Source organism: Ornithodoros turicata, chromosome 4, assembly GCF_037126465.1.
Source record: "Ornithodoros turicata isolate Travis chromosome 4, ASM3712646v1, whole genome shotgun sequence".
NCBI classification, from domain to species: Eukaryota; Metazoa; Arthropoda; class Arachnida; order Ixodida; family Argasidae; genus Ornithodoros; species Ornithodoros turicata.
Window position 1 is genome coordinate 70,417,421 of NC_088204.1, and position 14,101 is coordinate 70,431,521.

Here is a 14,101-nt window from a genome sequence, read left to right on the forward strand (position 1 = left end):
TGTCAGAAGAATTCAGCTATATTTTTGATCATGCTGCGGCGGACATTTCTTGACCCCCCCCCCCCCCAATTACATCAGCCATCTAATGACTTACTCGTAATGAGATAATTAAAAAAAAGCTGTGTATCCTCATCTACATGTAATTAATGTTGTTGGTGTTGCTTCTGGGTTCCGAGAAACTCAGCTGACTACTGAAACACCTGCCTTTCTGGTATTCAGGTTAAGAGGTGAAATGAGATGGATTGCAGGCGCCCTTACGGCAGCCACCCTGCTCCAAGTCTTTCCCCCCTTTTTTTTCTTTTTTTAGCAGTTAATTACTACTACTTCCGGTGGTCAGGGAAAACTTGAGAGTGTATGGGTTTAACACAAAGATGATGAATGAACGAACGGAGAGCGTTCACTGTCACCAGCAGGGGCGCATTTCTGGCATAGCGTGAAGATCGCAGCACCGTAAAGACACTCCTTGCACGAGCAAGGACGGCGTTACGATGCTGCGATGTTCGGCGGTGCCAGTAGCGCGCTCCAGGCAGGGAACATGACTCATAGCTTTATTCTCAAAAGCATTCGCACGCACTGGAACGCAATGGTGTGAACCAGCATTTATGGATCGACTTTGACGGTGTCCCGGATCACCTTTCCGAGGCGCGACTAATAAGTAATACAGTCCGTAAAGTACGCATTACCAGCAAAATACCAGTGTTACACAGGGCATGGGTAGCATGCGATCTAGCAGCGATCTCTTCCACGGTCACAAAGGGCACCGCCTGGTAAATTTTATTTGGTAACAATAAAGGAACCGAAACACATACCAAATGGCAGGGCAATTACACAAACGAGCGCATATATGGCACAGAAACATGCCGATTACAACTTCATATATGGCTTGTATAGCCGCAGGCACTTAGCTAAGGTCAACAACGTGAGAACACGAGTGCAATAAGGTGAGCTGAACATTTGTCATTTTCCGTGCAATACACCACCGTTGAGAATGCGACAGCACACTTCATTCGATGAAACATGTCATACGACGGTGTCGCCCGTGTCGTCCTCTTCTCAAACATCTGCGGTCATAGGTCGCCGTCAACAGGCGTGTTCTACCTCGTATTATTTCATTTTGTGGGGGCAGCAGATTTGTTATTTTATCTTCGCTGTTTGTATCTATATTGCAATCTTGTCCTTGGGCACTAATCTGAGATAACACAAAAAAGTGAATGTTGGCTGGTTGGAAGGCTGGAGCTATTTAGCGTCCTCCCTCTATTTCCATGATTCTGAAGAAATTTACACTAGGCTCGTTTACATGAAGGCGACATAAGTCGACTGGGCGAGATAGGTCGATCTCCCCTCTCCATGTAAACCCGCATACATCGACCTAAAGGGGACGTCGACGCAACAAAAATAAGTCGCTACGTTGGGGTAGATCAGACGACTGGAGTCGTCTCGCCTTTGCCATGTAAACCGGGCAAGTCGACTGTGCTGACGGTTTCCGCTACGTCACAACCGCATCTGCCGCCGTGCTCCGCCCGCAACACAGAAAATGGACATGGCGACGGACATTGTTGACGTTCACGCAGGTGCAAAGCGTTTCAAGCCAGCAGCATTGGGTATCGACTGGCCGTTGGTAGAAGGCTTTAATGTTTATGGTCGCAGTAAAGGAAGTCACACACTGATAAAACAGTATGCAATTGCAAAGTAACCACTTTAGTGCCTTAGCGGCGTTGCCATCGACAGAGTCGACTGAATTGCCCGGCGGACTAAGGCGCATCGCTTCCTGCCATGTAAACCGTCCCAAGTCGATCCTTGCGATCAGTCGACTGTTGCTTTCAGTCGACGTATGCGCCCATGTAAATTCGATATTTGCAACGTCAACAGACACGCCAGCTGCAGCTGAACAGAGTTTCATTCTAGAGGTGGAAAACGTTCTCATAGAATTGATGAGAGATAATTCCTAATGATGAAAGATGGAAGTCACTGAAATGGTTAGCCACCTGTAGGGCTCGGACCCACATCTTCTGGATTACCGGTCCAGGGCTCTACCAACTGAGCTAAGCCAAGGGCGCGTCATCCATCAGAATTCCTACATTTTAATTCAGAAGTGTCCTGAGTACTACCGAACAGACACCAGCAAAAATGATTTTGGCTAGTGAGAGATTCACCGGTAAGTAACAGCAGCTGCAATTGCCCAGCTGGAATTTCGTGTCGTTCGTGATGAAGGAACGCACACGATAGAGAAGCTCCTCGGACAATGCAGTGTCCATTCGTATACATTGCAAACACCCATTGTGCATCAGGTCATTGTAGCAACCGAGACGTTTGTGGCACAGCAGCCAAGATCGCGACAAAATTCGGTGCTCCACCTCGTCCTCACTGCCTTCCAGAGTAGCATGAACAGTAACCGCGGCTGAAGCATCATATTCCTCAGCCATTTGCATTCACGACACGAACAACTACCGAGTCCAGTGTGACGCACACACGACCTGTCAGGAGTAGGAGACATTTCAAGTCAGTAGATATAGATTTGGAGTCACCTTGGGATGTTACGAGGGGAACAGAGCGCAATGTCCTTAATGTCGAATTGCATTGTGAGTAAAAAGGTCACCACCGTAATCTAGGAGGCTCGGGTGGATCCTGATATGTAATGCACAACTAATTTTTCATAAGCGCTACCACACACATGATACTGGTACTTAAAATAGTTTGCACACTCTTTGCTTCGGAGTTGGTGCTACTTGGTCGTCTGGCTTGCAGGTTTTAAATTTATTTGGTTATGGCCAGCCGTGAAGACTGTTTCTACCAGTTCATTTTGCCGCTGTGGATACAGACAGAGTTTATTTTCGCAAAGTTTAAAAGTTTTTTTTTTAAAAGTGAATTATTTCGCCGACAACCTCTTGGAGCGCCTTATTTTGGCTTTCGCGGCTTTCTCATATTTCGGCCTTCTGATATTAGGCCTTATGAATGGCAGCCAGTAAAATACTAGCATGAAGGTTTATTTGGGAACTGCATCTGATGACCCTCACGTACAGCATGCGTGAGGTCGGAGCCTCTGGCTCACAACGTTCTCCCCCTTGATTTGATAAAAATGGGGCGTACGTCATCTTTGTGGCAATTATGAACGGCATAATACCACAAAAATGGCGTGCGCATCCTGTTGTCAGAAAATCAGGGAAAAAGGAACGATGTCACTCGGTATAATGGTTGACTACGTGCTTGTGGTACGGACCACTTTCCCATTCCCCGCCACGTCGCAGTAGGTGCAACAAGAACGAAAACTGTCCCAAACTCAGCGAGGTCCAACAGGGCAGTGCTCTATCGCCCACACTATTCAATCTGGTCGTGGCCGGAGTCCATCGAAGTATTCGCCCACCGGCATATACCCTTCAACTTACCATCTACGCGGGCGATATCTGCCTCCACGTTATCGGAGACAACGAGGAGAAGCTTCATGACACCGCCGAATTTGCCTTGAAGGCCTCAGTGCGCCAGTTCTTAAAAGAGGGCTGGTAGTATCGCCTGAAAAGTCTCAATACACGGTTTGCACTCCCAGCGGAAAGTATGTGGGCAAGGGTTTTCCTAATCTCTCCGTCCACGACACCCCCATCCCAAGATGTGAGGCACGTCGTTACCTTGATATAACCATTGGCAGTGGTTCGGCCTTTGGTCTCGGCTAGTGAACAAACCTGTTTGTAAAGGCAAGAAAACGCTTAATTTATTCCGAAGGATCAGGGGTCTGCAGTTCACGTTCGCTGCTCACGCTACATAGAACCCTCGCTCTCTCGCGTATCCTGTATCCTATATGTGTCACCGTACGTAGATTTGGGACCTACATAATGACACGCCCTTGAGCGACTTCCTCCGGCAGGTAGTGAATGGCGCTTGGAGTACGTAGTTTCTCCAGAATTACCCAGACTTATCTGGAAGCCGAGGAAACGCCCTTTAGTATCCATTCCGAGCTCAGGGGCTCAGGCAGGCTCCAAAAGCTCCCCATAGAACCCATAGTTTGAGATAATTCACACAACACTGGGCACACGACCAATGAGAGTTGTAGAAATTATGAAATGCCAGTGGGCCAATCAGGAGCCTTAACTTTGTCTGACCATTCGGCCGGCTCTGGCTACCATCGACTTCTACCGGATTTGAGGATTTTAAGGTATATGCGTATAGAGGCACATTTGAGGGGCTATTCATTGGAAGACCAGCTGTATAATATCTGCAATTTCTGGGTGTGCTCCAAAAAACCATGTAGGGTGTACGCCATTCCGGGGGGTAGAGAGATTCGTGTTATCGGCAGCTAAACAAAGTGGTATTTGAATCTAAACTTATGATTAAATATAGCAGCTTGAATGCCGCTCTGTCGCCTTTTTGCTAGATATTTAAACTCTAAATGCATTTGGCTTTCAGAAGGCGGTTCCTCGTATTATTTATACTTCACCTCAGTATACAATATATTTCCAACTTATACGGCCACATGAGGATCATGCGCATGCGACAAGTTTGCTCGACATTTTGATTCTGCGCCTTCGAGCCTCGCCCTCGCCTCGTCGCGAAAGAGTCATCGCCATGAGCATAATCGGAATGCCGTTGGAACCAGGGGGCTCAGACTCGCTAAAAAAATCGGGACCACGTGGGAGCTGCCATCCGTTGGTCATGGACGGCGTTGCATTCCGTTGGCTGCTTCATTACGCTAAACTTGACATGCTCGTTTTCCTAAATTCATCACTTGCTATCTAGATTCGGCGAACTATGAGCGTATCTTATATGTATTCGTTAAACAAATCAGCAGTGAATATTTTCCCACTAGATCACTTGCTTGTGTGCTACCGTTCGTTCGTCACTTTATTATAACGAAACTCGACAGACCAGAGCATGGAATAGCGGGTGCACAGTAAATCATTTTACACCTTTATTTGCTCAAACATGGTGTATTCTTATAAAAACACCCTTTTCTATTCCACAAAGAGGGAAAAAAGTGCATTACTAAAGGTGTAATATCGACATACACCACGTCTTATCCATTGTGGATCATTAAGGGTGTAAAGTGGGGTGTTGAAACAGGCGCTTTCCGTCCAAGGCACCTTTTTTACACCCATTTGAATTGGGTGTATGGTGTTAAAAATTGTGTTTTATTTCGTGAGAGAAAAATTATGCTGGTTTCACAGCTCCGCTCAGCAAGTAATCACATTATAAACGATAACCTGAGTTAAAAACACACTATTTGACAGGGAGGGATGTTAGAAATTTAGCTTATACCTTTGACTCGTTGCAAGCGTGGGTGCTAATTGCAAAAACACATTCCCGCCACAGTTACAAACGTTTCCCGCCCCACCACATGTAACGAACGTGCGCCAACAAATTTTATTTCAGTATATGATCCATCCGACACGCCAATATAGGCTACTGAGGGTGCCCAGGTCTCTTTATGCCTCTGCACTCACGTTGGTCCCACAGTGTTAACAAGCTAACGAGGCGTGCCTGTGACGCATTGCACTCCGGTGTAGGTTCCACGATGGAACCACGGATGGAAGTCTATCGCGTTCGCGGTGCTGCTTGCCATAGAAGCAAGAACGTCGAACTGTATGTCTCGGCCAGTGGTGTCGGTATGCTGCCGCGGAAGCTCCTATTATACTATTTGCGAGGGAATATTTGCTAGCAAATAACTCAATCGTAAAAGGTGTTTTCAATAGAATACTCCCATTTTAAGGGTGTTTCTGTTTTTAAACACTCATTATAACAGTGTTTTATTAGGAATACACTTAACTAAAGGGTGCATTCGAAAACACCCATGATTTGAGTGTAAAGGCAACACCAAAAAGGTGTGCGCCATGGGACAAGCCATTTACACCAAAAAAGTGTAAACAAGTTTACTGTGTGGCTTCGTTTTTGCCATTTCCGGTTCCCGTTGGTTCGCAGACCAGCATGAAAATCGCGATTTACTGTGTGTATTCATCTTTTGAATTCTGTTGCCTTCGGAAATACATGCCCACATTTGTTACGATGAGTAACGATTTATTGATTTCGCTCGCAAAGCATATACAGACGGCACTGCAACACGTCATGCGCGGTGAACATCTTCATCAATGTCGATGGAAAGCAAAGGGTTGGCGGTGTCGCAGGTAATCGCGTAGATAATATATGATTCATGTTTGATATGGCTACGTTCACCTTGTGATTCCGACAGCACTACTCAATTCTGCATGTATCCCGAAGATTCGTGCGTTCTCAACGCAATTGCATGGCTGGCCTCACTTCCTACAGTGGACGCCGTTGCCTGTTCGTTGCTTCCGTCGGCTCGTTCCCCCTTTGTCATCTCACGTGACTGCGGGGTTGGCAACCAACGGAGCAGCCTCGCTGTTGTTAAGGGGCTGAAATTCGTCCACTAACACTGTCCATGACCAACGGATGGCTGCATCCGGGCAGTCACGCTTGGGGATAGGAGAATTCCATTGACGGCGCGCCAAGTACGTTCTCTAGTCTTCCTATATTAATTTGGATTGAACGGTTGCACCATGTTTCAACTGCCTCAGCATTCGCTCGTCCATTACAGAACGAAGGGGTATATGATTTTGAGCCGTAAGAGGTAAGCTGTGTGATAGAGTGTGATCAAGCTTCACTTATATTCATACCATGACTGTTGTGCTGTAGGTTTTGGTTTGTTTCGAGCGGCGGCTGCAGTCCTGCGTCCCGTCAGGTAAGTGTACAAGTATCAGTTCGTGGCCGGTGTTGATTCTGCTAATTGCATTCTCGTTTTTGCAGGCCTTACTTTGTTAAACAGTAAGCTGGGTGAACGAACTTCGTTGTTGCTATGATCATTTTACTCAGTTTTACTCATTTGTGTTTGAACATTACTAATTTGCGATTGAACGCCCTATTTCAGACACATTTCCCTCGGGCTCTTCAGAGACGTCGCCGTTTCATCGTGGGTCACCAGAAGAACTCAGACTGCAGCCGGTCATTGACTGTCAATTGTGCGACGCGGCATTGTGTCGCATGAAGCATATGTGTACGTGTGAAATACTTCACTACTGTGTGCGCGGGATGTTTTGTACGATTGTCTCGACACTGGATACCACATTCAAGGTATGCATTTTCGGAATAAAATAGATACATATATAGTTTTCCAGTACTTCATTTCGTGTATTTTATGCCTGCTGTGAGCGAGTGAACATACTGAACGGAGAAATTCGACATCGCTCAAGTCACAGAAAGTCCACAAAAATTATGCACATCATACGCGGGAAGGTGTTAATTGAGCTTCAGTAAATCATGTTGCATGTGCCATTCTGCTCAGGGCCACCATGCGGGTTGGTGTATTCCAGTTAAACCACTGGTACCGATGGGTGCTAAAAAAGGCGTTTTTAGCATTATACACCATTTGAAATTGTGTTTATTTCAGAATACACCATTTAGAAAAGGCGTTTCTTGTAGAAAACACCATTGCAAAAAGGTGTACTCGAACACTCTCATTTGAGAGACGTCGGAAAAGGAGTGCGCCCTGGAACATATCACTATCAGGGTGTTTTCGAATTTACTGTGTAGGAATAGCACAACACGCGTAGAATCACAAATTGTTCTGCCGACTGACATCACCGAAACACGGAACACAAGACGACGGACGCCGTGCCGGCCGATGTGTGCTATTTCGAAACTATGTTGAAACTGCTAAAACGGCCGTCGGGACGCTGCACGCACATGCGCACGTACAAAATGCGATATCAAGACATTGTCGACCAATCGGAGCGCGCACACAGTCTGGGCCAATGAGCTTGCAACGTTGTAGATTGGCGCAGTGGTACATACTCTACAGCCGCATCCTCGGGTACGTGAGGATTACTGGCTCAGGTACTTAGACAACGTGGCCATGTCCGGAATAAAACACTCCCTTTTCTCTGCCCTCGTAAGGTGACGCACGTCCCGTGGCCGCTTGGCCAGGGTATACGCTACTAGGTTCCTGGCCCACAGTGAGAGTTCGCCTCCACATCCTGCTGGTTCACCTCTGGAGTCATGGGAGAGTCTGTACCTGCTAGAACGCTCTATATTTCAGGCATTCATAAAAAGGGGAAGTGTACCCCTTCGTCGCTAGAGTGGCGGCTGAGAACCTGATAAGCGATGTCTACCACTCACATACTCCAGTAATCACAGATGGCTTAACTGACGACCGTACCAAAAGTCCTACGTGCGCGTTCTACCTCCCATCAATGAACGTGGCCTGTCAAGGGAGAACATCGCGTTACCCGATGTCCTCTACGACTGCTGAACTCCTGGCTCTTCTGGGCGCAGCTGCTGCGGTCCAGGTGCGAGGGTTCGCCAGGGCAGTCCTACTCACAGAATCGAGAAGCTCTGGCACGTTAGAGGACATCCTCTACCACTGTAGTTCTTATGCGAACGTTCGGCGAAAGCAAGAAAATTTGTTCTCCATCTGCAGGAGGCGGGTCTTGCTCAACGACCCTCTAAGACTCTGCACTTCCCGACGAACGCACGCACCCGCTACGCATCTCCACCCTTCATCCTCCATCCGTCTTTACTTCTCATTTTTCGCTATGTTGATGACGATGCCCACTTCTTTGTGGCCAACAACGGCGAGCCCATCGTGCCATTACCCTCTCCCATCCCACATTTTTAAGAGTGTAAAAAAGAATGCTGCATGATAACGTTGAGAGCGGCTGTTGCCCGAATGAAGATGACATGAAAATGACATGAGTGACACATACACAGAGGACGATGATGGAGTGGGCGATTCACCGCTGCTGAGGGGCGTTACCATACCTGCCAACTCTCCCGATTCATCCGGGAGACTCCCGGATTCAGACCGGTTTGTACGATTATACGATCGAGAAGCAAATCTCCCGGAAAATGCAGTTTCCCCCTCTATATCTCGAATGCCTGCTTTTTCTCTGGCCACACAGACGTAAACGTCAATCCAATACCAGCCCGATTGCCATCGGCATCGCTGCCTCTTTCCGGAGCCTCTATGTTACGGAGTTCAAGGTTTCTGGTCATGGTTCTAGTTCTAGCACTTCTGGTTTCCACGCATTTCCTCCACGTTTTTGGACGACAAAATTGCCTTTGCACTGTGTCTGCCTTGCATATTGCACATCACGGCTCAGTGTAAGCAAAACAAGTATCTACACGTATCTACACATGTTTCCGAAGCAATACGCAGTACACAGATGAATTGGGACGCGTGATCGCGTCCAGGAAGGGCACCATGTGTTCTGCACAGTTTACGGCTGCGACATCAGTATTCTGCGTTGGACCGACGGGTGGACTGCGGGGTGGACCGACATTGTTACCCATGTTACGTCGAGGACGCACAAGAACCACACTAAATACCAAGACAAACAATGCAAGCTAGGTCAGTCTTTAAGAAAGCAAGACAAGGACTACGATGTTATCCGCGCGGGCCCTCGTCCTCTGTGTTCCCAACGCCCGACAATGCAAAACTCCTTGCATCGTCGGAGGTTGGAAACACACAGGAGAATTGTGCTTTGAACTAAGTCGAATGCAATTGTTGGTGAAATGGGAAACCACGCACAAGAGCTCATGATACGCGCGCTGAACATGCTGAAGTGACCACAGCAATCTACGACTGTGACTGATGGTTCTGATGTATTATGCAAACTAATTTTTAATCACTCGTTAACTAACTTGTTCAACAACTATTATGTTTAAGCTCTCCTGGGAAGTCCAGATAGGTTTTGAATTGCAGACACATTACTTAGGTTGTGCTGAACGAGTAGTGTTGAATGTGAGTGCAGTTCAGCATCGCGAAGAGAACAGAGTCATAGTTTTGTGTCTTCGCGTTCTTTTGAGAAAGTGTCACAGCCTTGTCACAGCTTGACACCTAGAAAGTTTCTTCGAGAGGGCAAAGTCTGTGCCTGATGTGCCTACTGGGGTCAAGCACGCTCCTGCTTCATGTGCGAATAAAAGCCTCCCATCATCGGCTTTTTCCTACCCCCCTACCCCGCTTTGAAATCTCCCTAATTTGGTTGTTCCCAAGTTGGCAGATAAGCGTTACACTGTCCTATTGTGCATTGGGAACCCATGAGGGGATCATAATGGGGGCTTTCGGAGAGCCCTCACCAGACCGGCGGAGCACAAGCACTCACAAAGGAGACAAAGGCCTTGCATCTGGTGGGCAGCGTTCAGCGTTCGACCACGGTCCGAGGAACTTCGCGTGGTTGAACGGCCGCTTGTCCATATGTTGCATATAAACTTCCATTAGTGCACGCTCGTGGTGATATTGCCCACAAGCCAGGATGACGTGACAGAGATCGCCGTGCACTCCACAAGTGGGGCAGAGGGAAGACGAGGTGGAGCCGAGACACGGTGTTGAAAGGTAGGAGCAAAGGCAACGTTAAGCCTCATGCGGTGGAAGAGTGCGGAAAACGGGCGCGGTAGTCGCGGAGGAAGTACGAGAGAAACCGTGGTGTCTACGTCCGAGAGAAGGGAGTGAGCTATGCCGTGCTGCCACTGAGCCTGCATCTTGGCACCGGTGAGTGTAGAAACGAGGAGTCTTCGGTCACCCAAAGACATCATTACCAGGGAAAAGGCTGCGTACTGATGGGCGCTCAAGGCGGCTCTGCCTGCTCCTTCATTGCCGAAACGAAGAACGTCCAGCGGGGTCTCCTTCGCTTCAGCAATAACTGATTGGGTCTCTGCTACTCGGGGGACGCCATGGCACACACGAAGGCTTCGCGCCAGGACTCCCAGGAGGCACTGCAACCTATGGTCTTAAGATGTTGGGAGGCCATTAAGCACCGGCAAACTATGCGCGAGGGACCATCGAACCAAAGCCCTGTAGACGGCCAACAGAGAGTTAGTGTCACTGCCCCATCTCATGCCTGTCAAGCGACATGAATTAATTGAACATTTGTGAAGGGAAAAGCTAAAAACAACTAGCCCGCACGAACCTCCTTACATTTGTTTTCTTGTTCTGTAATTTCTTTGTTGAGATGTGGTGGTGGTGGTACTGGTGAAAGGGCTCGCCGTTATCAGCCTGACAGAGGTGGGGAACGTCACGACTGACGCCCGGTGGAATGTGCGTCCTGGGCCGACTTCTAGGAGGAATGTGCCGACATAGGTCTGTCGTCGAGATGAAAATGGGCGCAACACCTTTTACCGACCAATTGTGATGGTATAAATTTTGTGTGCGTGTACCCTCTTCTCCAGAATTTAGAGAAAGTATACTTGAAGTCTATTGAGAATCACCCGAGGCAGTACATTCTGAATAGTATCATGTCTGTTGGGATGGAAGGGAACGCAGGTTATTTGGAACGGAAGGAAAGAGGGACTCATGACATAAGATATTTGCAGCAAATTCCATGAAAAATACTGCCCTTGTGTCCACGCAAATAGTCTTGATTGCATAGTTGGGTAATGCTTGCTGTCTATGTGATCTTCAATGCGTTAGCGTTGGTTGTGTCAAAATGGAAAAAAGCTGTACGTATGTGTGTGTGTGTGTGTCTGTATGAAATGGTGAAGCCTCACAGAGGCCGAAGTACAAGTAGACATGGAAAGGTAATATAAGAGGGTAAATGTAAATGGAGGCAAATAATTTGAAATTGAAGTCGTCGAAGGTAATTAAGAGTAAGAAGTGTAGAAGGCAACATGCTTGCACAAAGGCCAAGGTAGAAAATATATTTATTGTTCTAGAACATCCTCCCACACATATAGGTACAAAGCGTCAGCGTCCTCACAACAACAACGAAAGTCGGCACGTGTTGATAACACGGTAGCTATCAGAGACTGATAACGGTAACGCCGCTACAGGGGTGAGAGTAATTCAAGGTAATTAAAGGCAATTAAAGCAACAAAGTTGAGTTTAAAGGTATTGAATGCTATATATGTGTAATTAAGAGACAGATTAAATGCAATTAAAGATTATCGAAGGCAACTACAGGCTACCTGAAGTAACTAAATGTAATTCACGGCAATTAAAGGAGAACCGAGGGTAATTAAAGAGAGTAAAAGTAATCGAAGGGAATTAAATGGTAATAGCAATTGAAGGGTAATACAGGGTAAATGAAAGTAATTGAGGCTAATTAATGGACATATATATTGTAATTGAAAGTGTCGAGCCGGAAGTCAAGCACAGACCTGGGGTGGACACCCGGAAGCCAGGTTTGACTGAAAGTGGAGAACCGGAACTCAAGTTGGACAGGAAGTGGATACGAGAAGTCAAGTATAGGCGGGAAGCGGACAAGGGAAAGTCGTGTTTAGACCGGAAGTCGCGTTTCGACTGGATGTCGATACCCGGAAGGCAAGTGTGGACTAGAAAAGGCGCATAATGCTAACGGATTTCTCTCGCACTTACTGCTACATCGCCGCTGAATTTTTGAGGCCTCGCACTTGTCCCTTTACGTAGTGGGTTTTGTCTTTAGCAGGTCAACTTAAAGTAGCTGAGGCAGAGCTGGCAACATTTGCGAGTCCTACAACGTATCACCGTCCTGGTAGCTCAGTCGGTAACGTGCTGGCTTGCTGAGCTCAAGATTGCGGGTTCGATCCCGGCCGAGGGCGGTATAGCAATGTAGGGGAGGTAAACATTGCTTCCAGCACCGTGTGTCGGAGATTTCTAGCGGACGTCAAAAGAACCCCATGTGGTCAAAATTATCCACTGTCCCACCCTGCGGCACGTCGCCACGCTGGGCAGACAAACCTTGCGTGTAACATCACGGTACCACCCTTACAAAAACAGGTTCGTCCCTTCTGTAGACATTCTGTGCACTTCCTATACACCCTGTATATTTAATAGGATGAAGGAACACTGGCCTGCATAACAAATTGTAAACAGAATGCGTGAACGTTTCGACACCTATTCGGGCGCCATCATCAGCACAGGAAAATGAAACGGGGTATAAAACGGGAATCTGTTTAAGCCCTTGTAGCAGACTGGTAAGGGCTCCTTGTGACTGTTACAAGCATCTATCTCGCCATGAATGTGCGAAGGTTCAAGGAATTTTCTCTCCCCCCCCCCCCCCCCCATCTGTGTTCAAAAGCCAACGTTGTCGCTTTTGGCTTTTGAACAGAGAAAATTCCTTGAATTCCAGACACTATGTGCATTATGTATAGACTTTCTGTGTACTACACACGAGATATTTATCACGTCAATTCCATAGGAATATCATTTGACAAGGGTTGCGAGATTCAGAACATTTAATTCTAATGTTAGCAAATATAGCGTTATAACACTAGTGATTACATAAGTTCAACGCTGTTCTCTCCGCTGCCGGAGTAGCCAGCAGGGGTCGACACGGCACAAGTCCGCAGTGTGGTTACGCACTTAATGTATTATTAACAAACGCATAAAAGAAGTCGGATCGAGCTCTATAAAAACAAGGCAGGCTTGTTCTGCGCCTATATACTCAAACTAAAAATATCAAATAAATTTTGGAAAAGTTATGCCTTTAATTCCTAAAAAAAGGTAAGTCTCGGTAGCGCAGTCCGTAACGTGTTGGCTTGCTGAGCTCAAGACCGTAGGTTCAAGCCCTGTCGACTAGAGTACCACTGGCAAAAGTGGTTCCAGCACCGTGTGTCGGAGATTTCCGGAACGTCAAAAGAACGCAAAATAGTCGAAATTATCTAGAGTCCTATCCTGTGACACGTGCAGACACACCTCGCGTGTAACATAACAGCACGCGGCCTACTCGCCGCTAGGAAGCCCTGGCATCTGAACGTAGCTGCAGCCCTATGGGTGGATGGATTCGCGCTTGAATGGACAGGTGAACGCGACAGTTGAACTGTTTTGAGTACAACTGTTTTAGTAGTAGCAGTAGAAACATTTCTACCCTTGCAAGGTCAGGGAGCTTCCTCAAATGATAACACCCTAGAAAAAGCCTCAGCAAGCGTACAATGTTACGGCACACAGCACAAGCTATTGATCGTCAGCAGATGAGTGCGATACACGGTGAATCAGGGGCAGGACAGTGGGCGGAGCAATATAAAAATGTATATTGTATGCATTGTACTTTTTTCGTATTACCTATTGATAGGCATTTACTGGACGAATATTCTTCTTTGTGTGTTTTATAGTACTGATCTATAATGAATTAGGTGAATGGCATTGTACAGCTTGCAACAAACTTGTCTGGAATCGACAGCTTCTGCTTTG